This window comes from Ananas comosus, linkage group 18 (genome assembly GCF_001540865.1).
Source record: "Ananas comosus cultivar F153 linkage group 18, ASM154086v1, whole genome shotgun sequence".
Classification (NCBI taxonomy): Eukaryota; Viridiplantae; Streptophyta; class Magnoliopsida; order Poales; family Bromeliaceae; genus Ananas; species Ananas comosus.
In genome coordinates, this window is record NC_033638.1 from 2,648,753 (window position 1) to 2,670,875 (window position 22,123).

Below are 22,123 nucleotides of genomic sequence, written 5' to 3' on the forward strand. Positions count from 1 at the left end.
CACTCTCAATCTCATAGGTGAGAAGAAGCTGCACTCGCACACCGAGACCGTCTGCGGGACAACTACGTCTGCCCCTAGTAAAGTACTACGGAGACTCATGCCACGGTGAAGCGACCACCGAAAGCGAAAACAGACTAGTGAGTATGATCCAATTCTCACAAGAGGATACCCTATCTACAAGGGCCAACGTGCCTCTGCTGCACAATATACAATGCATCCTAAATGCCGGGATCTCTACTATCCCTAGAACCAAGTCATGTTTACTACACCAGACTCGATGCAACTCGTTCGATCATTGTAGTAATGTTCTATAACTAATTGACATGCCACTCGTTCATGTTTAGTATTTTTTACTACACTAGTTCAATGCCACTCTACTAGGCTATCATATGTCCAAGTTCGGCTCTTTATGCCATTATAGGATTTCCATGTCACAAGACCCAATCCTCATGCTACCCTAGTCCATGTGTCCAACTCATAGTTACCCTACTAAGAAGCATGCAAGGAATTAGAATTTGCAACTATCTACTAATCCTATAATGCAATATGATCAACATAAATAATTTACACATAAAAGAAAACCCGGATGCTTCGGGATGACACCCTCCACCTCTTGAGGGTATGGAGGCTCTAGAAATGCCCTCCAACGGACTTTACAACGAGGCTTTAGCCTTCTTGGTCCAAATGAAGCTCGGTCAGTCTTGTTTTGCCAATAGCTTTTCGCTAGCTTGACGAATGCCAAATCCGACTTCGCCCCCGTGTTTAGGCACCTAGCAATCAGGTTTACATGGTCTCAAATGAGATCAATCTCATACTTTACCAAAAATTCTATTTTGGTGCCCTAAGCTTAGCATCAAGCTAAACCCATCTCAAAACCCTAGATTTTAGCTCCAATCCCACAATTCATAGTGCTAGGGATCCATTTGATCCCATCCAAAGAGCCAAAATCCAAAAATCCTAAATTCCACAACTAGGGTTAGAAGCCTACCTCTTGTTGTAGCTTCAAAGAGAGAAGAGAGGAAGAGGGAGAGGTCCAAAGCTTCCTCTAGCTTGATCTCCTTCTTCTTCTCTTTCCTTTTCCTTCTTCTTTTCCTTCTCTTTTCTTCTTCTTCTTCTCTTTGTTTTTTCCCTTCTAGAGAGAGAAAGGAAAAAAAAGAGTGTGAGAGAGGGAGAGGGTGGAATGAGAGAATGAGAGGGAGAGAGGGACCCATAAGCCCTCTATTGTAACAATATCTAGATTAGTCCCTCAACTTATGCCTATTTGCACAGCCCTTACTGGGCAGAATTTGCGCGGAGGGACCGGTCTCTCCAACCTGGGACCGGTCCCCAAGAGCCTTCAGCTCGGGTCACGTATTCGGGAACCGGTCCTTCCCGGAGAGACCGGTTCCCGAGAGCTGGGATTTCGGGACTTAGCCAAATTTTGGCTTTTCTCGCTGGGGTAACGTTCGGGGACCGGTCTCTCCCTGCCAGGGACCGGTTGCCTCAAGGATCCCCGCAACCACCAGCCGATGGGACCGGTCCCTCCCTACCAGGGACCGTCCCCGAGAGCAATTTTGCTCCAGTGCAGGTTTTGCACTATTTGCCCTCGTGGACTCGTTTCTAATACACTTTTGGTGATTTTGACATCTTTGGCTTTTCCAAAGCTCACCAACACGACCCTTGGTCGATTCTGGATGAAGTCTAACTCTCGTATTTCGAGAATCCACTTCCTTACATCCTCCCCTTCTAAAAAGGAGTTTCGTCCTCGAAACGAATTCAATAACTTAACTAACTCGTACCTCAACTCATTTCCTCGAAGAGATGAGGATATTGCACTTTCATCGTTTCCTCGAGTTCCCACGTAGCCTCACGATCATTGTGATCGGTTCAACAGATCTTTCACGTAGGGAATATCGCGATTTCTCAATTTCTGCACTTCTCGAGCAATAATCATCGGCGGAAACTCTTCATAGCTTAGATCTTCTTGTAGATCCAGCGGCTCGTAATACAAGACATGCTCGGGGTCGTGGATATACTTATGAAGGTTAGAAACGTGGAATACATCATGCACCCCCGCGAGCTTCGGCGGTAATGCAAGTCGGTATGCTACCGCTCCAACACGTTCCAACACTTCGAATGGCCCGATATATCGGGGACTTAGCTTTCCCCGCATTCCGAAGAATTTCACACCTCTCATCGGCGAAACCTTCAAGAAAACGCGGTCGCCCACCGTGAATTCCAAGTCTCTACGGCGTTTGTCAGAATAGCTCTTTTGCCTCGACTGTGCCGTAAGTAGCCTCTCGCGAGCGAGTCGAACCTTGTCTTCCGCCTCTCGCAATATGTCTGGGCCCACTGCCGCATGCTCACCTGCATCGTTCCAACATATTGGGGATCGACACTTCCGTCCATATAGGACCTCGAACGGTGCCATCCCAATGCTAGCTTGGTAACTGTTGTTGTAGGCGAACTCGGCCATTTTCAAGTGGTTTGCCCAACTACCATTGTAGTCAATGACACATGCCCGCAACATATCCTCCAGAATCTGTATAGTTCTTTCTATCTATCCATCTGTCTGAGGATGAAACGCGGTATTGAACTCAAGTCGTGTGCCGAGTGCTTCTTGCAGGCTTTTCCAGAAATGCAAGGGGGTCTCGATATGACACGATCGACTTTGGAATCCCGTGCAATCTCACAACTTCATCCAGATATACTTGCGCTAACTTGTCGCCCGACCTGGTGGTGTGGATTGGTAAGAAGTGTGCTAACTTGGTCATACGGTCCACAATCACCCAGATCGCATCGTGGCCACCCGTCGAACGTGGTAATCCGACCACGAAGTCCATAGCAATATTCTCCCATTTCCAAACGGGGATAGGTAGACTTTGGAGCTTTCCCGCTGGAAATCGACGCTCAGCGATCACTTGCTGGCATACTAAGCACTGCGCCACATAGCACCCAATATTCGCTTTCATGCCCAGCCACGAGTACTGCATCTTTAGATCACGGTACATCTTGGTGCCGCTCGGGTGAATACTATAAGGAGTCCGATGTGCCTCTTGCAATATTAACTTCCGGACCTCCTAGTTTTCTAGTACGCACCATCGGTTTCGAAACCGAAGCGCACCCTCAGCGTCTACACTGAAATCACCGCTGTGTCCACTCTCGATGTCTCGCCGCACCTTTTGGAGATTGTGGTCTGCAAATTGCAAACTCTTAATCCCCTGCAATAAAGTCGGTTGGACAACGAGAGCCGTAAGCATAGACGGGATTTCCGGAGCTACCACCTCGAGATCCAATCGTTCCATCTCTCTCCACAGCGGCTCCTGACGTGTGACCAACATAGCAAGATTTTCCACAGATTTCCTGCTAAGCGCGTCGGCCACCACGTTTGCTTTTCCGGGGTGGTATAGAATCGTAACATCAAAATCCTTTAGCAATTCGAACCACCGCCGCTACCGCATATTGAGCTTCTTTTGTGTGAAAAGATATTTCAGACTTTTGTGGTCCGTGTATATCTCGCAACACGCGCCATACAAGTAGTGCCTCCATAACTTGAGGGCGAACACCACAGGATAGTTCTTCTCATAGCTTATCAATTGACGGGACGCATAAGCGATTATCCTCCCGCCTTGCATCAGAACACACTCTAAACCCGATTGTGACGCGTCACTATACACCACGAAGTCTTCATCTTGCACCGGTAAGGCGAGTACCGGGGTCGAAGTCAATCTATTCTTCAACTCTTGGAAACTCCGGTCACACTCACCGCTCCACATGAACTTGGTGCCTTTCTGAGTCAGACGGGTAATTGGAATCACAATCTTCGAGAATCCCTCCACAAACCGTCTATAGTAGCCCGCTAAACCCACGAAGCTACTAACTTCCGTGACGTTAGTCGGGCGAGGCCAATCCTTGATCGCCTCCACTTTCCTCGGGTCAACAGATACTCCACCCTCGAAAATGACATGCCCAAAAAATGCAACCTCTCGGAGCCAAAAGTTGCATTTCTTGAACTTAGCATACAGCTTCTCCTCCCGAAGGACTTGAAGCACGATTCTCAAATACTCGGCATGTTCCTCGTCGCTACGAGAATAGATCAAGATGTCATCTATGAAGACCACGACAAATCGGTCCAAGTACTCCTTAAAGACACGGTTCATTAGATCCATGAACGCTGCCGGGGCGTTAGTGAGCCGAAACGGTATGACCGTGAATTCATAATGTCCATACCACGTACGAAAAGCGGTCTTTTGAACATCTTCAGGCTTGATCTTAAGTTGATGATAACCGGACTGTAGATCAATCTTTGAATAAACCCGAGATCCTTGCAACTGATCAAATAAATCATCGATCCTGGGCAACAGGTACTTATTCTTGATCATGACCTTATTCAACTCGCAGTAGTCTACGCAAAGTCGAAACGATCCATCCTTCTTTCGCACAAATAGGACTGGGGCTCCCCACGGCGATACACTTGGCCGTATAAATCCCTTATCAAGGAGATCTATCAATTGAGCTCGCAATTCCTTCAATTCTGCCGGCGCCATCCAATACGGAGCCTTCGAGATAGGCGCGGTTCCTAGAACCAAGTCTATCACGAACTCGATCTTCCGGTCTGGCGGCATTCCCGGTAATTCCGCGGGAAATACATCTAGAAATTCCTGAACCACAGACAGCTTCTCGAGCGTAGGAGCCGTCCTCTCGACTTCTACAACGGTCGCCAAGTAGGCCGTACAACCACTGTTAACTAGCTTCCTTGCTCTCGTCGCCGATACCGTGGCGAAGTACGAACTTCTACAAGCCCGGTAGACGAACTCTTCCTGGCCCGACTTGCGAAACGTAATCACTTTACTTCTGCAGTGAATAGTCGCATAGTACTTCGAGAGCCAATCCATTCCTAGAATAACGTCGAAGTCTTTCAACTTCTTGAGCACCAACATACAGATGGGCATTATCCAATCGCCCAACCGCACCAGACAAGATGAACACTCCTTACGGACTAGAAAATCACGTCCGGGGCCCGATACTCTCCAAGTGCTTTTACTCTCTTGTAGTTCTATGTCATGCATGCGTGCAAATGACCTACTGATGAATGCGTAGCACCTGTATCAAACATAGCCCTGGAGCGAACTCCGTTAATTAAAACCATACCTGCGAGTACATGGCGATCCTCCGCCTCGGCAGGTTCCTCAGCTTGAGTCTGTGCGGTGAACATCCGCCCGCTCGGAGCCGATCTCGTCGCCTCAGGTTGGTGTGGTACCATCGCACGTCCAGCCAATGACGCGGCAGGTGGGACTCCTCCATAATGCGCAGGAGTCGCCGGAGCCGATGCGACCGAAGAGGCAAGCGAAGCCCTCACTGGACAGTAGCGGCTGATGTGGCCCGCCTGTCCACACGTGAAGCACTTCCCCTCCCGTTGATCACACATCCTCGGCTCGTGGTTCCCACCACAGATTGTGCATCGCTGCGGTCCGCGGCCCTTAGACTGCGTTCGCGGGTACTTCGAGGGCTTCCTCGACTTCGATTGAGCTCCCGAGCTACTCTGAGCCCGCTTCTTACTATCGTCCTTCTCAGACGCTTCTCGCTCCTCCCGGATGTGAGCGTTTCCTTGCTCCCCCCACAACGCTCTATTGAGCACCTCCGCGAAGGTAGTGAGCTTCAAAATGTGCACCGCCCGGTAGATATCGGCCTGGAGCCCTCGCTCGAACTAATCGACTCGATCCCTGTCGTCCTGCACCACGTCGGGGATGCAGTCAATGATGTGAGAGAACTCCCGCTCATATTCCGCTACCATGCGGCTACTTTGCTTCAACTTTCGAAATTGCTCCTGGAGCTTCTTTTTCTTGCTATCGGGAAAGTAGTTGACATAGAACAATCCCCGGAACTCCTCCCAAGTCAACGGCGGAAGGTCGGAAGCTCGGTTTCTCTTGATTCGCTTCCACCAAACCTTCACCGTCCGCTCCAAATAATGAGTGGCGAGGTAGACCTTGTCCCTCTCTAAGGTGTAGAGGTCCTCAAACAAGGTCTCCATTGAGTCCACCCACGACTCAACCATCCACGGCTCGACCTTCTCTCCCTCGAAGGTCGGTGGATTGAACCTTCGAAACTTCTCGAGAGCCGCAAGCACGCGCTCCCTCTCCGCCTCCAATGCCGTCGCATCGGGTGTCATAGAACCCAACGCCGCCGGAGGAACGCTCGCTGGCGGAGGACGTGCCGCCACCGGAACTGCCGCAATGCCCTCGCCCTCAGCCGCCACAAGCGCACGAGCTGGAGGGGGGGGCGGGTCACGGCCCTCAGTCGCAGCTGCAATTGCCGCCGCCAAATGCCGCTCCATAAGCCCTTGGAGCTGCTCGAACTAACTATCCAAAACATCATCTAGTACACGAGGGTACTCTAATGCATAAAGGAAAAGCTACTAATTGAGCTCAGGGCGCTATGACCTTACCGCGGTCCTCGCTCGATCCGCTCCTGTGTGTACCTGTACCCCAAAACCATATGGGTATAGTTCCCAGTGGGTTCGACCGCCGACGCCGCCGGTTTTTCCACTAGATCTAAGCTGGCACAGATAGATAGATAGATAGATATATAGAAGAAAGAACTACAACTACTCTATCATGCCACCATTGATAACGATGCATGCAACAACTATTATCATGCTAGTCTCATGTCATGAGTAAAGAAAGGGACATAGCAATGTAATCTACAACATACACTATGTCTACTCAAGGTAATAATGCAAGTCTACTATGCATTTCATGTTTATTACCCAATCTACTTGACTAACCCGTAGGTTAAGCCATCGACTCACTCTCAATCTCATAAGTGAGGAGAAGCTGCACTCGCACACCGAGACCGTCTGCGGGACAACTACGTCTGCCCCTAGTGAAGTACTCCGGAGACTCATGCCACGGTGGAGCGACCATCGACAGCGAAAACAGACTAGTGAGTATGATCCAATCCTCACAAGAGAATACCCTATCTACAAGGGTCAACGTGTCTCTGCTGCACAATATACAATGCATCCTAGATGCCGAGATCTCTACTATCCCTAGAACCATGTCATGTTTACTACACTAGACTCGATGCCACTCGTTCGATCATTGTAGTAATGTTCTATAACTAATTGACATGCCACTCGTTCATGTTTAGTATTTTTACTACACTAGTTCAATGCCACTCTACTAGGCTATCATATGTCCAAGTTCAGCTCTTTATGTCATTATAGGATTTCCATGTCACAAGACCCAATCCTCATTCTACCCTAGTCCATGTGTCCAACTCATAGTTACACTACTAAGAAGCATGCAAGGAATTAGAATTTGCAACTATCTACTTATCCTATAATGCAATATGATCAACATAAATAACTTAAACATAAAAGGAAACCCGGATGCTTCAGGATGACACCCCCCACCTCTTGAGGGTATGGAGGCTCTAGAAATACCTTCCAACGGACTTTACGACGAGGCTTTAGCCTTCTTGGTCCAAATGAAGCTCGGTCGGTCTTGTTTTGTCAATAGCTTTTCGCCAGCTTGACGAATGCCAAATCCGACTTCGCCCCCAGATTTAGGCACCTAGCAATTAGGTTTACAAGGCCTCAAATGAGATCAATCCCATACTTTACCGAAAACCCTATTTTGGTGCCCTAGGGTTAGCATCAAGCTAAACCCATCTCAAAACCCTAGATTCTAGCTCCAATCCCACCATTCATGGTGCTAGAGATCCATTTGATCCTATCCAAAGAGCCAAAACCCAAAAACACTAAATTCGACAACTAGGGTTAGAAGCCTACCTCTTATTGTAGCTTCAAAGAGAGAAGAGAGGAAGAGGGAGAGGTCCAAAGCTTCCTCTAGCTTGATCTCCTTCTTCTTCTCCTTCCTTTTCCTTCTTCTTTTCCTTCTCTTTTCTTCTTCTTCTTCTCTTTTGTTCTTTCCCTTCTAGAGAGAGAAAGGGAGAAAGAGAGTGTGAGAGAGGGAGAGGGTGGAATGACAGAATGAGAGGGAGAGAGGGACCCATAAGCCCTTTATTGTAACAATATCCAGATTAGTCCCTCAACTTTTGCCTCTTTGCACAGCCCTTACTGGGCAGAATTCGCGCGGACGGACCGGTCTCCCCAACCTGGGACCGGTCCCCGAGAGCCTTCAGTTCGGGTCACGCGTACGGGAACCAGTCCTTCCCTGAGAGACCGGTCCTCGGGAGACCGGTTCCCTCCTATGAGACCGGTTCCCGAGAGCTGGGATTTCGGGGCTTAGCCAAATTTTGGCTTTTCTCGCTCGGGTCACGTTCGGGGACCGGTCTCTCCCGGCCAGGGACCGGTTGCCTCAAGGATTCCCGCAACCACCAGCCGATGGGACCGGTCCCTCCCTGCCAGGGACCGGTCCCCGAGAGCAATTTTGCTCCAGTGCAGGTTTTGCACTATTTGGTCTCGTGGACTCATTTCTAATACACTTTTGGTGATTTTGACATCTTTGGCTTTTCCAAAGCTCACCAACACGATTCTTGGTCGGTTCTGGATGAAGTCTAATCTCGTATTTCGAGAATTCATTTCCTTACAACTAATAAATGCATCCTTCCATCTTAGATGTGGGACGCATCTCAACCATTAGTGTTGATCTGACGTTCAGTGGGGCTTGCTTATTTGCACCTAACTAATGTTTAGAATTGAAAATTAGTTTTTAACAAACTATATATAAATCATGTAAAAATTATTTCTTCTCCATTATTTGTTTGATGGGAAAGTAATTGTTTCAGAATAAAAAATATTTACACTAGAACACAAGCAGATAATAAAATACAACAATTAATATTTTTATTACTTTTTGTATTTGTTTTTCTTTGTAATTGACCTTTAAATTAGTCAGAGTGAGGTTAATTATGATAATTTAGAAATGTTAAATTATGAGTGAAGTTAACTTCTAACAAAGCAAATCCATTTTCGATAAACCAAACAGTACTTCCCAACCAAATCAATTAATGCACAGTATTTTTATAAGCACTATGTCTGCATAGAGTTTGCACTCATTTATGAGGGGTTGGACATTTTCTTTTTTTTGGAAGAGAGAAAAGTACCATCCTATACGGTTCTTTCATTTTTTAATTTTTTAAAAAATAAATTTAACTAAAAATATTAAGTAATTAAATATAAATTTAAATTTAAATTTTGGAATATTTATTATTAAATTTTTTATTATCTACGCTATGGACTGTTGGTTTGGATATTAGTCTTTGTTAAAGCTTACAACATATCTTTCTTTCTTAATTAGGGTGACAATTCAACGGCCACTTTCGGATAAGATATTTTCCAGGTGAACAGTATGGAGCATTTAGAAGGGGTTCGTGCTTAGCCATTTCTTTTAATCAAACCAAACCCAAAAAAAAAAAAAAAAAAAAAAAAAAAAAAAAAAATGGAAATAGGTTAGAAAGATAAAAGTCGCACTCTCCAAGTTTGTTAGGACCACCGTTGGATCATAATGTTTGCACAGCTCATCATTTGGCAGCTTTGGATGGATTATTGGATTTGCCACTTGGCATGGAGCACCCAATCACAACTGGCCTACAAGCATTTATTGTCCTGTTTTGTCTTCTCTTCTTCTCTATCCTTTTTTCCATCTGGTACAATTAATCATATATTAGTGAAGATCCACGCTACACGGTGGAGAATTTATATAAATTGTAAAATATTTTAAATTATATAGTAAATAAAAGNACATCCTTTTTCATCCCTGGCCACCAATAAAGCAACTTCAAGTCCTTGTACATCTTGGTACCTCCCGGATGTATAGCATAAGGCGCTCGGTGCGCCTCTTGAAGAATATCCTCTTTAATTCCCGAATCCGCCGGTACACAAATCCGTCCACGGAAACGCATCAATCCTTGGTCATCCACAAGGTAGTCGCCGGTGCAACAATCAACCATTTTATCTTTAATCTTTTGCAACTCCACATCGGACGCTTGCTTCTCTTTAATTCTATCCAAGAGTGTAGGTTGCACCACCAAGGTCATCAACCTCAAAGGCGTATCAGGAGTCACTACCTCCAACTCCAACCGCTTCATCTGCTTGATCAACTGCGATTGAATAATAACATGCATTGCTAAGTTTTTCGTTGATTTCCTACTTAGCGCATCCGCCACCACGTTAACCTTGCCCGGGTGGTATAGGATCGTCAGATCATAATCCTTGAGCAGCTCCAGCCATCTGCGCTGTCTCAAGTTCAACTCCTTCTTAGTGAACAGGTATTTGAGACTCTTGTGATCCGTGTATACTTCACACCGCTCGCCATACAAGTAGTGGCGCCATAACTTCAATGCGAAGACTACGGCCGCCAACTCTAAATCGTGCGTAGGGTAATTCTTTTCATATTAGTTCAGTTGGCGAGAAGCATACGCAATCACTTTGCCGTCCTGCATCAAAACACAGCCCAATCCATTATGTGAAGCATCACTATAAACCACATACCCTGCTCCAGCAACAGGTAGGGTCAGGATCGGGGCGGTCGTCAGTCGGTGCTTCAACTCTTGGAAGCTTCTCTCGCACGCATCATTCCAGATGAACTTGACACCTTTATGCGTGAGCCTCGTGAGGGGAGTAGATAGCTTAGCGAACCCCTTAACAAATCTCCAATAATAACCGGCCAATCCAAGAAAACTCTGAATCTCTGTGACGCTCGTCGGTCTCGGCCAATCCTTGATAGCCTCAATTTTCTTAGGATCCACGGCTATACCCGATCCCGATATTAAATGTCCAAGGAAGGCTACCTCTCGAAGCCAAAATTCACACTTTTTCAGCTTAGCATAAAGCTCCTTTTCCCGAAGTATTTGAAGTACAAGCCTCAAATGCTCCTCGTGATCCGCATCACTCCGGGAATAAACCAAAATGTCGTCGATGAACACCACGACGAACCTGTCTAGATAAGGCTTAAAAACATGGTTCATCAGATCCATAAAAGCTGTCGGGGCATTGGTAAGCCCAAACGGCATAACTGTGAACTCATAGTGTCATACCGTATTCTAAAAGTCGTCTTTGACACATCCTCGGGTCTGATCTTTAACTGGTGGTATCCCGACTGCAAGTCTATCTTGGAATACACACATGATCCTTGAAGCTAATCAAACAAGTCGTCGATCCTCGGCAACGGATACTTATTCTTGACCGTGACTTTATTGAGTTCACGATAGTCCACACATAGGCGAAGTGATCCGTCTTTTTTCTTGACGAACAGAACTGGCGCTCCCCACGGCGAGACGCTCGGTCGAATGAAGCCTTTGTCCAACAGATCCTGTAGCTGTGCCCTCAGCTCCTTCAGCTCCACCGGTGCCATCCTATAGGGTGCCTTCGAGATTGGAGTAGTCCCAGGGACGAGATCTACCACAAACTCGATCTCCCTATCGGGTGACATACCCGGTAGCTCAGCTGGAAACACGTCCTGGAACTCCCATACCACCGGGATATCCTCAATCCTGGGGGTGTCATCCTCGCCCCTCAACACAACATTAGCCAAGTAGGCTACACATCCTCGGCTGATCAGCTGCCTAGCTAGATACGAGCTGATCGATATCGCAAAAAGCGAACTCCGGCATCCTCTAAATACAATCTCAGTCTGCCCCGGTTCTCGAAAGTAACCGTGCGATTCTTGCAATCGATGGTGGCGTAATACTTGGTTAGCCAATCCATACCCAAGACCACATCGAAATCCCCTAGCTTGCGCAGAGCTAGCAAATCCACAGGTATGATCCAATCTCCTACTTGAACAGGACAACTAGGGCAATACTCTCTAATATCCAGAGTGTGGTCGGGTACTACAACATGTCCCGGATGCGACAAGAAAACCAAAGGGATGCCATGCAACTCGGCAAACAGCCGATCTATAAATGAATGCGATGCACCAGTATCAAATAAAGCACGAACTCTAATGCCATCAAGTAAAATGATACCTGCAACCACATCCTCGGCTGCTGCCGCCTTCTCGGTCTGAGCAGCATACAAACGCCCAGGCTGGTACTGTCGAGATCCCTCGCTCTGGCGCTGGACGGGTGGCCGCCCAGGCTGGTACTGTATCNACGGTGTGGATCATTGATTTGAACGCCCTAAGATCGAAAACGGGACTATAGTACTGAAGCCCCGGTAACATAGATAATATATGAGACTATATATATATATATATATATATATATATATATATATATATATATATATATATATATATATAAGGGGCAATTGCTTATATACTCCTGAAAAGTTTCCGCCTTTTCGATTTACCCCTCTTAGAAGGCTAATATTAAAAATACCCTTTCTACGTTCCAATCTATTTCTAATATACTCCTAGAGTTAAAATCTGTTAATTAATTCTGTTATCTCTGTAAAATTACTATTTTACCCTTTCAATTATACCCTTCCACCATCACTAACTTTTTTATTTGCCTTTAAAGTCAGGGGCACAAAAAGTATTTTGACTTCTGGTCTTTTCCAATATACCCCTCTACTGTCACCAACATTTCTTATTTGCCCTTAAGTTAAGGGAAAAATTGGCATTTTTTTTTTTTTAACTGTGGTATATATTTAACTGTAGGGGTATTTTGCAATAATGGTAGAACATGTGAGGGGTATTTTAGAAGGAAAAAAAAAGTAGGGGTAAATCGGATATTTTCAAACGTATGAGGGGTATATAGACAATTATCCCGAATTGAGCTAGAATACTTTTAGAAGCACCAACCCATTGATGCTTCTATGTTTCTACCCCTTGGATCTACTCCTTAATTACTAATAGCCCTTGGATCAAATATTATTCCACCTACCACCACATACCACTACCTACCACTAGCATCTCAACCTCAAATCTCTCCATCCAATGGCTAAAAACTCAAAAGCACCACCTTCATGGTGCTTTTGAGAGTATTCTAGCTCAACTCCAATTATCCTTATATATAATTGAGTTAGAATACTTTTAGAAGCATCAATCCCTTGGTGCTTATAAGTTTCTAGCCCTTGGATCTACTCCTTAATTACTAATACCCCTTAGATCAAACACTATTCCACCTACCACCACCTACCACCACCCACCACCATCATCTCAACCCTACATCTCTTCATCCAATGGTTAAAAACTTAAAAGCACCACCCTCTTAGTACTTTTGAGAGCATTCTTCTAAACTCTCTCTCTCTCTCTCTCTCTCTCTCTATATATATATATATATAGAGAGAGAGAGAGAGTGTGTGTGTAAGGACTGAGATTTTGGCAGTGTAGCTAAATTCTCTGTTGATGATGTTTTTGTGTTTAATTTAATTACAAAAGCACTCGTCCAGTTTCGGGAGAAAACGAGTTAGAATGGAGATTTTACACGATCTTTACTTTTCACATAAACTGAATAGTAACCCAGATTTCCAGAGAAGCAAAGGTGTAAAGATGGTTTCCGGCGCGTATCGGACTCCGTTCATAGCGATCTAATAGCTCGTTTTCAATGGTCTGACTATTCTGAAACCATTGGCGTTGACGGATTTCAAGTTTGACCCACGAATTTCGACAAAACTGGAGATACATATATTATATGTATTTGTGTGCGGATTTTGCCATTTCGAGAGAGGTTGGGTTTCGTCGCAAATTCGCGACCAAAAGCGAAACAAAATCGTAAGTTTGATGTCTCTGTCGTGCTGATCGCACTGGTGCGATCCGTTNGCCTCACCCTGCGTGGAAGGCTCTGAAAAACATCGAGAAAAAGAGGGCGTGAGAACTATAATTTATAGTTCCCAGTGGGCAATTACTGACCTCAGCTCATTGCTCCACTAGGCCCCAAAAGAAAAGAAGGGGGTAAGCCCAACAATAATAGTAACGAGTAAATGGCATATAAGAAAGCATAACTAAGATGCTAAGCTACAACTTGCAATTAAACCTGGCATTTATAATGCGACTTTATCTTGTCATGGATGATATATATATCTACATGTTCACCAGTAATATCATGATTTACTTTGTACAAATATGAAAGCGATACTTTGTCATGGCTACAATGCATATAAGGATGCAATAAACAACATCTCCTAGCATACTACATGTATGTATGAATACCCAAATGTCCCCATCTATACTAGAAGTAAGTCCAAGTAATCCAGCTACTACTATCTGTCTAGTAGTGATTATCACACACTCAATATCGTGTCGGTTCCCATTTCCAATAAGGGACCTACCCAAGGTAGTCCAGCTTGTGCCACCTAAGTGCATGTGGTAGCCCGACATCCCTACTCTTGGAATGTGTCTGTCCCACTCGACCCCATAGGCTTCTCAATACCGCACGAGCGAACAAAAGTCGCGTAGGCTAACTCCGAAGTGCCGGCTTGTAGGGAGCGACCCTCACAAGCATGTGCGAATGAGCACAAATGGCAAACAAGCGTAGTCGATGGCTCAAGTATCCAACCCTCATGTCTCTAACATGATATAGTCACTAGCATCTCGAAGATCTAGTTCTAAATCACAAATGAAGTTCCAACATTCTCTAGGTCTAGTGCCCCTTTATGACACTTAGACATTTAATGTTAAAGCATGTTCCACATTCCTCAATGATCCTATCCACTAGGTTCACACATGTCCCAAGCTCAATGCCGCTTGATGACATTAGCTCTCTAGTTCACATACCTTTTAGTTCAACACCTCTAAATGGCAATTATTGTCATCTTTCATGTCACAAGTAAACTTAAGTTTAAATGCATGAAACTGAACTCATTTACACTATAGAAGCATGAAACCAAGTCTCATAAAAAATGATAAATGCAACCATAGATCTCCCAAGCACTCTCTACTACATAGAGGTCCAAAATTTTACTATATGCAATATAGGCATTTTAAGCATTCTAAAATTCACAATAAATACATATAACAAGAATATGCATGCTTTTTCAATTAATGATACTTAATTCATCACAAATGAGAATTTCTCATTGTGTGGCTAGGTCAAACCCACTGAACCATCGCGTGCTCCTTCGATTCGCCGAACGGAGTTGTCCACGAGTCTCAAAATACCCTAAAAGCATTGAGCGAAGAGATACATGGGCATTACGATCAACTATAGGATCAAACATTAACCATCTCAACAATAGGGTCAAAACTCACCTCTTGTGCAAAATCTCTTCCTAAGCTCCAAAAGAGAGCTAGAACCCTTCCAATCCAACCAAATGGAAGGTTCTAATCCAACTAATTTAGTCCCAAAAGCCCTAGATCAAAAAGCCCCAAAATCAACCCTAAAATCTCATTCTAGGGTTCCAACACAAGNGCGATCCGTTTGCAAATCTGACGAACGGATCTCCTAATATCGCGCGTTGATCAAGGAGGGGTCTTAGATGGCAAAACAGTAATTTTGCGAAAAGCTCTACATTTTATATACCGTTTTGCATGAAATTGAATGTGGGGGTGTGTTCACGCATGTTACTCACGCTGTGAGGGACTTTGTTTAAAATATGAGGTTTTGGAGGACCTGCAAATTACATCTTATAAATATATGTTTGTTCTAGGGTTTTCATGGTCTAACCCTAACCCTAGACCTTGCCACCCTGAGCCGCGCCCCCAGCACCTTTATGTCTCCTCTGCCCTCGCCGCGTGCAACCCGACCGCCGGCGCGCGCCTCCGGCCGCCGAAGTTAGCTACAATGTCTTCCCTCTCCATCTTCTCCACCACACATCAAATACCTTTGACCGTAGACCACCCAGGGTGATCCTCACCTCGGGCACCCCCCTATGGCAGCGGCCTAGACCTCCGGCGACCTCCCTCGTCGACTGCCACCGCCGTCATCTTGGGCCACCCCCACGGTATCCCTCCGACCTCAGGCGGTCCGTTACCGCCGCCTCGAGCCGCCCCGAACACCGCCGCCGCGCTACTACAGCCCTGCGGGCTCCCTATGCTAGCTCGGGCCGTGCTGAGCATCAGCTACTAGCCCACGCACCGCCGCCGCCTGTGGTAACCCCTGCCGCCTCCCACGGAGCCCCGGTGACCTCCGCCGCCGGCCGCGGGCGCCCCGAGCGCCGCCGCGCCGTCACTGCCAACCCACGGCCTGCCCAGGCTAGTGCGGCCGAGCTCTGCAGCACCACGCCCCAAGCCGCCGGCCATCGTCCCCATCCCTTCCCCTCGGTCCGAGAGGAGGCCCGCACTTCTTCCCTGGCTGGTCCGATCATCGCAGTGGCCGGAGATCGGAGAGGAGCTAGATCTGAACCTATGCGGACTCGGGTTGCACGCCGCCGCCGCCACCGGTTGGCGCGAGCCCCGGCCTCCCAACGTCGGCCGCACCTGTCGGCCGCCGAGCGCCGGCCGCAGAGCCGCCGCTGGCCGTGCCCTAGCTTCCACTGCTCCGGTAAGCTTGTTAGGGTCTTTTGGTTGCTGGTTTGGGTTTGTGTTTATTTTTTCGATGATCCGAGACTGTCCCAATGCCTTCGAAGGTGAGCACGGAGATCGCTGGTCAGTTCTGATCACGATGCTCACCTCACTTTGGATCAATGGATTCCGGTTTGGCCTGTTCGGCGCGGTTTACCTCGAGTGCGCGCTATTCGCTGAATGTTCGGGTTGCTCCCGTGCCTCCCACAGTGAACCGTTGTGCTCCGGTAGTGAGCACGGCCTCCGACACATCGAGACCTGTCAGTACGTGTCTCGGTGGACCTCGAAAGTCCTCGATTTGCGTTAACGAGCCACCAAATCATTGTATTTACATAAAATAATAGAATTTTATGTAAATATAGGGACTTTTATGCAATTGTGCATCTTGTGGCTACTGTGGGCAGTACGTAAGTGTATGTGGTGACCTCTGGACTGATTGTCCAAGGTCCGATAGCCTTTGCGGAAGTCAAAAGTCGATTTCGATGCGTTTTTTGACAAAATTCGTCAGCGGAACGTGATTTCGATTCGGATTTCATCCAACGGTGTTTGTTTGCCCTGAGTTGTGTCGCTGAGCCTTGTCGGTTGGTCACCATCGTCATATCGTGGGTTCGGAGATGACGGGTGAGCGACAGTGGGTTCCAGTCTAGTTGATCGTGGTTTGGCGTTGTACGCCCTTGCATCTTGCTTCGGCGAACGCATCGGTTTTCTACCGATTTTCGTATTGAGCATATCAACATGATTTAGTTACAGCACTGTGTATTCTAAACGCCGGTTGGTTTGGCCACCAACCAGGAGGTGTAAGTATCTGGATAGGTCGTCGGTGGACGCATGAATCAAGTCAGTATATGCTCTGTGACAGGCAATGCTTGAGGTCCGCTCACCAATATGGCAGGCACCAGATTGGGTTTGATTTTGGAATATATACCCTTGAGGCATCAATTCAGTTGAGTTTTTATTACAGTAGTAGTTTCGTTCTTGCTCATTTACTATTCTGTTTCTATTACTACTGTAGTTGCTCTTACATCATACCATATACATATCTGTTGTTCTATCTCCTTTGTTTTTCAATGAATACGATTTGCCTTTGTGGCTCTGTCGTACCCACTGAAAAATCTCGATTGTGGTTTCTCACCCTCCATTTCCCCAGGTGGTTCGGGTAAGGAGTTGGCTCTTGAACCGATGGGAGGACAAACTAGCTAAGACTGCAGTAGCGACCGTCATCCTGATTATGATTTTTTTTTCCGCACTTAGTAGTTTGAATAATTGAATGGTTCAGTTAGATGACTACTATTATCGTTTGAATGTTCGTGTCACGCCCCGGGACCCAGCGAAAGCCCGCCCGGCGCGTGTCCAGACCCGCCATATGTCTATAACATACAAGGCGTCTAAAACAAAACAATAAATAAAGTAGTGGAACAAAGGGATCTAATGATATCAGAGCAAAGTAAATAACTAAGTTCTACAACAGAGGGATAAGTATAAAACTGAAATCTACTAATAAAGCCAAAAAGTAGTACAATGAAAATCCCAAACACAAAAGCGAAACATAAGGAGTACATAGGTGGTCTCTCTATACATGGTACTCAAAATCTCTCTCTCTCACAACAACAAAAGAAAGAAAGAAGGAACAACCACCTAGGAGCGAAACAAGCTCCTCTCTATTTAGCTAGGCGACACCCTTGCCGCGATCCCGTGCCTCCGCCGGTGCCGAAGGCTCTGAAAGAAACTATAAAACAGAGGGCGTGAGGAGACTCCGACCCGGCGTGTTTCGTATGGTGCATGCCTTCAAGTTTCATACTTTTGCGGAGGCGTTGGACCGCGCCTTGTGGGTCGAGCACGGGAACGCCTGCGAGCGTGAGGATCGTGAGGCGTTCGAGAAGGATAAAGGGACGAAGCGACCGGGCGGTGGTTCGGGTGGACAATCGAGTTCTAGAAGGCCCCCGAAGTATCCACAATTGCAACCCAAGGGCCGTGGAGCACAGCGGTGTATCTTTTGCGGCGGTGACCACCGACCTGGTGTGTGTGAGCAGCGCCGAGGAAAATGCTTTAGGTGCGGGCAAGCAGGGCACCTCATACATGACTGCCCTCAAGGAGGGGCTTTACCTGCTCCATCTGTTGCATCAGCCCCGGCTATTCCGGCTCGTTATGCTATACCACCTGCTGCGGCGCCGGCTGGACGTGTGGCGGCACCACGTCAACCTGAGCCTGCACGATCGGCTCCGAGCGGAAGGATGTATGCCGCTCAAGTGCAAGAAGAGGAGCCCGCTGAAGCCGAGGAGCGCAACGTAGTGGCAGGTATGGTGTTGGTTAATGGTGTTCGAGGAAGAGCTCTTTTTGATACTGGCGCCTCTCACTCGTTTATTAACCGATCATTTGCACAAGTGCATGATATTGAGATTAGTCTCGGGGAAAGTGTTTGGCGTGTAGAAGGACCCGGACGAGCATTCCTCGTTAGGAAGCGGTGTTTGGCGTGCCCAGTACAAGTAGGTGACTGGATTATGCCGGTCGACCTGTTGGTGCTTAAGAGGTTGAAGGAGTTCGATGTCATTTTGGGCATGGACTGGCTCTCGAAGTATTATGTGTCTATCGACTGCAAGACTAGAGTGATCACCTTCCGGGAGCCAGGACACGAGGAGTTCGTGTATCGAGCTTGCAAGAGTTCGTATTTCGCCGCGACGGTGTCCGCGACAAGAGCGAGGAAGCTAGTTAATAGCGGTTGTACGGCTTACTTGGCAACCGTTATGGAAGTCGACCGAGTGGTGCCGGCTCTGGAGGAATTGGAGGTTGTGCGAGAGTTTCCGGATGTGTTTCCGGCAGAGCTACCGGGGATGCCGCCTGACCGGGAAATTGAGTTCATGATTGACTTGCTTCCCGGGGCCGCGCCGATATCAAAGGCCCCGTATCGCATGGTGCCGGCTGAATTAAGGGAGTTGAGGGATCAGTTACAGGATGTTCTCGACAAGCAGTTCATTAGGCCGAGCATGTCACCGTGGGGAGCCCCGGTTTTGTTTGTGCGCAAGAATGATGGATCTTTTCGACTTTGCGTCGATTACCGCGAGTTGAATAAGGTCACCGTGAAGAACAAGTACCCGTTACCCCGCATCGATGACTTGTTTGATCAGTTGCAAGGGTCGCGAGTGTACTCAAAGATTGACCTTCAATCCGGCTACCATCAATTGAAGATTAAGCCGGAGGATGTTCCGAAGACCGCGTTCCGCACGCGGTATGGACACTACGAGTTTACCGTAATGCCGTTTGGGCTTACAAATGCCCCGGCTGCGTTCATGAGCTTGATGAACCGAGTGTTCAGGGAGTGCTTAGACCGCTTTGTCGTAGTCTTTATAGACGATATCTTGGACTATTCGCACAATAAGGAGGAGCATGCGGAGCATTTGCGCACTGTACTTCAAATCCTTCGGGAGAAGAAGTTGTACGCAAAGCTCAAGAAGTGTGACTTCTGGCTCCGAAAAGTTGCTTTTCTCGAGCATGTTATTTCCGAGGGCGGTGTTTCTGTGGACCCGAGGAAAGTAGAGGCTATCGAGAATTGGCCGCGCCCGACGAATGTTGCTGAGGTCCGAAGTTTTGTGGGCCTAGCGGGTTATTACCGACGGTTTGTGGAGGGTTTCTCGAAGATCGTAACTCCACTCACCCGTTTGACGCAGAATGGCACCAGATTTGTTTGGAGCGACGAGTGTGACCGGAGTTTTAAGGAGCTGAAAGAAAGATTAACTTCAACTCCGGTACTCGCCTTACCGGTGCAGGGTGATGATTATGTAGTGTATAGCGACGCATCCTATCTGGGTTTGGGGTGTGTGCTGATGCAAGGTGGGAGGGTGATTGCTTATGCATCTCGTCAGTTGAAAAGCTACGAGAAGAACTACCCCATACATGATTTGGAATTGGCGGCAGTGATCTTTGCTTTGAAGCTTTGGAGGCACTATTTGTATGGTGCTCATTGCGAGATCTACACCGACCATAAGAGTTTGAAATACTTGTTTACCCAGAAGGAGCTGAATATGCGGCAACGGCGGTGGTTGGAGTTGCTTAAGGATTACGACGTTGATATCCTTTACCACCCCGGGAAAGCGAACGTGGTCGCGGATGCACTTAGTCGGAAATCGACGGAGAACCTTGCTTTGTGGGTTACAAGCCAGACGCCCCTGCAATTGCAAATGGGAAAGATGGATCTCGAAGTGGTGGCTCCGGAAATTCCGGCTAGGTTGATGACGTTGGTGGTCCAACCGATCTTGTTGGAGAGGATCAAGGATTTGCAATCCGCGGACCCGAATCTCCAGAAGGTGCGGCACAATGTTGAAAGTGGCCGTGGTGGAGATTTCAGCATAGATGCTAGTGGTGCACTACGGTTTCGAAACCGGTGGTGTGTACCAAACGACGAGGAACTTCGCAAGCTGATTTTACAAGAAGCGCATTGGTCTCCTTATGTCGACCACCCGGGCGGCACCAAGATGTTTCACGAGCTGGAGACGCTATATTGGTGGCCGGGAATGAAGACTGACATTGGGCGCTTCGTGGCGAAGTGTTTGGTATGCTAACAAGTGAAGGCGGAGCGTCGATTTTCAGCGGGAAAGCTTCAGAGTTTATCTATTCCCGTCTGAAAATGGGAGGACATATCGATGGATTTTGTCATCGGCTTACCTCGTTCGACGGGTGGCCACGACGCGATTTGGGTGATTGTGGATCGTTTGACGAAATCGGCGCACTTTTTGCCGATTCACAACACTTGGGCAGGTGAGAAGCTCGCGCAGGTTTACCTCGACGAGGTGGTGAGGCTACACGGGGTGCCGACGTCGATTGTATCAGATCGAGACCCCAAGTTTACTTCACACTTTTGGAGAAACCTACAGGAAGCCCTTGGCACGCGGCTTGAGTTTAGTACCGCCTTTCATCCTCAGACAAACGGACAGACAGAGAGAACCATTCAGACACTGGAGGATATGTTGCGGGCGTGTGCCATTGACTATAAGGGAAGTTGGTGTAAGCACCTGCCGATGGTCGAGTTCGCCTACAACAACAGCTATCATGCGAGTGTGGGGATGGCACCGTTCGAGGCTCTTTATGGGCGGAAGTGCCGATCTCCCATTCATTGGAGTGATGTAGGCGAGCGAGTAGAATTCGGTCCCGACGTGTTGCGAGAGGCGGAAGAGAAGGTACACCTTGCTCGCAAGAGGTTGCTCACGGCGCAATCTCGACAGAAAAGCTATTCAAATAGGCGTCGTAGAGATCTGGAGTTCGCGGTGGGCGACTGCGTGTTCTTGAAAGTTTCGCCGATGAGAAGCGTGAAAAGGTTTGGGGTGCGAGGGAAGTTGAGTCCTCGTTATGTTGGCCCCTACGAGATCTTGGAGCGGATTGGGACGGTGGCTTACCGGCTTGCATTGCCACCCAAGCTTGCGGGTGTGCACAATGTGTTCCACGTCTCCAATCTCCGCAAGTACGTACATGATCCTGAGCACGTCTTGGTCTACGAGCCGCCGGAACTGCAAGAAGACATGAGCTACGAGGAGTTTCCGGTGGAAATCCTAGCTCGAGAGGTGCGTAAGTTAAGAAGTCACGAAATCCCTTATATTCGAGTTCGGTGGAGCAATCATAGCGATCGTAAAGCCACCTGGGAGCTCGAGGNAGCTCAAAGAGTGAAGATCTTCTCCTTTGCAAGCTCCAAGTCCAAGCCTTCAAGCACCAACAAGGTGGGAAGAGGAAGAAAGGCAAAGGGATGCTCCAAGCCCAAGCTAGATCCTTCTCCTCTTCTTCTCCTTCCTCTTCTTCTCCTTCTTCTCTCT